Raw genomic sequence first — 4,662 nt, 5'->3', positions numbered from 1 at the left:
TGTGCAGCAATTCACCAATCAGTCTTGTATGGTAGAGTGTCCAGACGGAAGCCACTCCCTGCCTGGAATTTGCCAAAAGGCATCTGAAGGACTCTCAGACCATAAGAAACTAAATTCTCTAATCTGATGATACTAAAATTTAACTCATTAAAGTGAATGCCAGGAGTTACATTTGGAGAAAACCAGGTACCGCTCATCACCAGACATCACTACAATTAAGCATGGTGGTGGCAGCATCATGCTGTGGGGATGATTTTAAGCTGCAGGAACTGGAAGACTAGTCAGAAAAGAGGGAAAGATGAATGCAGCAATGTACAGAGACATCCTGAATGAAAACCAGCTTCAGAGTGCTCTTGACCTCAGACTGGAAGTTCATCTTCCAGCAGGACAATGACCCAAAGCACACCACCAAAATATCAATGGAGTGGATTCACAACAACCCAGTGAAGTGAGTCCAGACCTGAATCCTATTGAACATCTCTGGAGAGATCTGAAAATGGATGTACACCGTCGCTTCCCATCCAACCTGATAGAGCTTGAGAGGTACTGCAAAGAGGAATGGGTAAACATTCAAAGACAGGTGTGCCAAGCTTGTGGCATCATATTCAAAAAGACTTAAGGCTGTAATTGCTACCAAAGGTGCATCAACACAGTATTGACCAAAGGCTGCGAATACTTATGTACATGTGATTTTTCAGGTTTTTAATTTAAATACATTTGCAACAATTTAAAAAAAAAATTCACATTGTCATTATGGGCTATTGTGTGTAGAATTTTGAGGAAATAAATTAATTTAATTCATTTTGGAATACGGGTGTAACATAAAAAATGTGGAAAAGGTGAAGCGCTATGAATTTTTTCCGGATGTGCTGTGTAGTAGCCACATAGCCATAGTCCAAGAATAAGCAACTTTGGTTCTGGTGGCACATTGCAAGTTTTGCTTTGAGCCTAAGCCATCTGAACAAGCAAATCTGTTATTTTGTTTAATTTGGAGGACAAAGCTCATCCCTATGTCCTAATCCTTTTGAAAGGTTTACCCTCCAGAGTGACAGCTACCAGGAGAATATGGCATAGGGATGAGCCCCTCAGAATGGAATGCAGTATGTGACACCAAAAATCTTCCCTGTGCAAGGGATCATGGGAGCCCAAAGTGTCCATTTGTTGTACCCTTCAAAATCTTTCATTCCAAAGCACTTCTGTTTGGAGCAACACTTCAATTTGATGGCCATGATTGTTTTCGTCTCATAGTGCCCTTCGGAGGGCAACATATCCCATTTGGAAAGCACAACATGCCTTCAAGATCACTAGAATCCAAACAGCAGGTATAGAAGTGGTTATTCCTGCCATAGACAAATCAGAGCTTATAATGACTTCTTTGTTGTCGACTATGGGCATGTAAGCATTGCAAACAGACCTTAAACAGCTGTGTATGTATTGTGTACTATTTTCCTAAGTAAGTGACAGAGTGTGATTTCCTCTGCAATGTTCCGCTGATAACCGACAAGTCATGTTGATGTAAGTTTAACATATACTGCCCAGCAAAGCAAAGTGAAAACCTTTCCTTAGTGAGAATGGCCTCTTTCAGCAGGGTAATGCAGCCTTCTACAGTTGTTTTAGCCTTCAAATTTTCTAAATATGCATCTGTGAGATGTCCCAATCTTGATGGATGTGCTATAATAACATATTGATGCCAGACATCACAGATCACATCTTCAGTGGTTTGGCAGCATGTGAAGGACCAGTAGGAAGTTGGCCACAATGTTGCATCTTGTTTCTTTAAAAGGTACACTGCTCTATTTACACTAGCTATGTTTATATCCACATTTTAAAATGCATTTTGGATTACACAAAAAATGCTTGATGAATGTGCATAAAAACATATTCACACTACTGAGTATAAACTTTTTATCAGATAGGAAATAAATTAGCATAAACTAGGACAAAAAACATTTACTAAATGCACATTTAAGTCATGATATATTGTCATAAGAGATCATGTGATGATAACATGGGTGTAATGGGACAGCATTACAGGACAAACCAGGTGACCGACCACATTGTAAAACATTTTAATTTTGTTTTGGTCATTCTAAAGTGTTGTGGTTCAGTATTATTACCTCCAGACCAGTCTTGAGCATCTTTGCTCCCAGAGAGCAGTGATTCCCAAAATGGCGATCGCGAGACAATGAGGAGGGATCGCTTGGTGATTTTAAAAATATGATTTACTGTATGTCAATAAACTTAGTATTTAATAATTAGATAAAATAACAACATGCAAATAAAAAGCCATCAGCCCTTCAATTATTTTCCCATTGGATTGAGACTTCTGGCGTGATTACACTAGATTAATGTAATGTAATATGTATTTATATAGCGCATTTATCTTGTATGGCTATACAAGTGCTCAACAATCATGAGGGGGGTCTCTCCACACCACTACCAGTGTGCAGCATCCACTTGCATGATGTGACGGCAGCCACAGGACAACGGTGCCAGTGCGCTCACCACACACCAGCTATTGGTGGAGTGGAGAGACAGTGATAGAGCCAATTCAGTAGATGGGAATGATTTGGAGGCCATGATGGTTAAGGGCCAAGAGAGAATTTAGCCAGGACACCAGGGTTCCACCCCGACTCTTTACAAGAAGTACAGAGATCATAGAGAGTCAGGACCTCGTTTATTGTTTCATCCATACGACGGCACCCACTGACAGTATAGTGTGCCCTTCACTTTTACTGGGGCATTAGGACTGACATAGACCACAGGTTGAGCGCCCTCTGCTGGCTTCACTAACATCATTTACAACAGCAACCTAGTTTTTCGATGTGGTCTCCCATCCAAGTGCTGACCAGTCTCAGCCCTGCTTAGCTTCAGTGATTAACCGGTCTTGGGCTGCAGGGTGATATGGCTGTTTAATGACACAGCAATAATGTTGCAGCAGATTGATTTTACGGCACAATGTCAAACTTTGGATAGTGGGGGTTGCAAGTCACTGTAATTGTTATTTTGAGGGTCACGAGCTGAAAAGCTTGGGAACCCCTGCTATTGAGCAGTCTTGCGCCTCCAAAAGCCACATTTAATCCCAGTTTATCGGGAAGTGACGATCTGTGGGTGGATACAGCTACTGTTAATGTTTTTTAGTCACATTTTTTATTTAGTTCTGCATTACTCGCATTGACCTTTTAAATGATTGCAGCTAATATTTGGAAGTAGCCTAATTTGTCTTTTAATTTATCATCTAATTTCACTTTATATTTTGATGCTACATCATTCCAACTTTTGTGGGCAGGATCTTTAAAACAAGCTTCTTGGAATGAAATCTTGGAATCGTTCATGTATTTTGTGTAGGTCAGGAAGACCAGCTAACAAAAAAAGCCTGTTAGTTATGACAAAATAGATTTTGTACTATCTAATCTTTTTACTAATTCATTTTTAAATGAGCTTTGTACATTTGTAGATGGTTGATTGGGAATCTAAATGCATAGTCTTTTCAGGCTTTGAATGTCAGGCTAAGGGTCTTGCGGGTCAAATTCCAATTGACCACTAGATGGGGCATTGAGCCTTTCTATAACCCAGCAATGCCAGGGGAGATGACCGACACTTGCCACTGCTCTCCTTCTCTAAAAACCACATGATATTCAGAAGTCTGATGTTCAGTTTACAAATTACCTACTTTATAAATGTATGTTTCTATTTTAATATTATTTAAAAAAATAGTCCTGAGAAGTCCAGAGGAGAGACCCATCTGTTCTGTGGGGGATGATATCATGTCCCGCTGTCTGTCTTCAACCCTGACTGATTTGACACTCATGTGCCACTGTGTTCAGCCCTTTGAGGGACCTCCTCCTGAGAGTTGGCCATTAACACAGCTTTTTAAAATAGCCTTTAATGTGCAATTTACTGGGAAGGTATGCAGTAACACTGCAGTGCAAAAAGAAAAAAGAAAAAAAAAGATTTAATCAAAAACGACTGCATTCTAAACTTATACAATTTAACACATGCATAGTGTCAATGGTGGGATGCAATATTGTTTCATCATATGCACAGAATATGATAGATAGATAGATAGATAGATAGATAGATAGATAGATAGATAGATAGATAGATAGATAGATAGATAGATAGATAGATAGATAGATAGATAGATAGATAGATAGATAGATAGATAGATAGATAGATAGATAGATAGACAGACAAAAAGATGGATGATATAGATATAGACAGACACAGACAAAGATAGATAGATAGATAGATAGATAGATAGATAGATAGATAGATAGATAGATAGATAGATAGATAGATAGATAGATAGATAGATAGATAGATAGATAGATAGATAGATAGATAGATAGATAGATCGACAGACAGACAGACAGACAGACAGACAGACAGACAAAAAGATGGATGAATAGTAGAATGGATAGAAGGATAGATATAGACAGACAGAGATAGATAGATAGATAGATAGATAGATAGATAGATAGATAGATAGATAGATAGATAGATAGATAGATAGATAGATAGATAGATAGATAGATAGATAGATAGATAGATAGATAGATAGATTAAATGATGGATGGATAGACAGACAAAAGGATGGAATGTACAGACAGACGGACAGACAGACAGACAGATAGTGAAAACAGTAGAATGAATTGCGTG

General features: G+C 38.6%; 1 protein-coding gene across 1 annotated transcript in view; it reads right to left on the bottom strand.

The window, feature by feature from the left end:
* LOC141378555 (uncharacterized) overlaps nt 1-4,662 on the bottom strand; it is an 876,211-nt gene that overhangs the window by 81,889 nt on the left and 789,660 nt on the right. The gene's annotated exons all lie outside the window — the stretch shown is intronic.

The sequence above is a fragment of the Danio rerio genome, chromosome 17, assembly GCF_049306965.1.
Source record: "Danio rerio strain Tuebingen ecotype United States chromosome 17, GRCz12tu, whole genome shotgun sequence".
Lineage (NCBI taxonomy): Eukaryota > Metazoa > Chordata > Actinopteri > Cypriniformes > Danionidae > Danio > Danio rerio.
The sequence above is the reverse complement of the archived record's forward strand: the minus strand, read 5'-3'. Positions and strand labels throughout refer to the sequence as shown.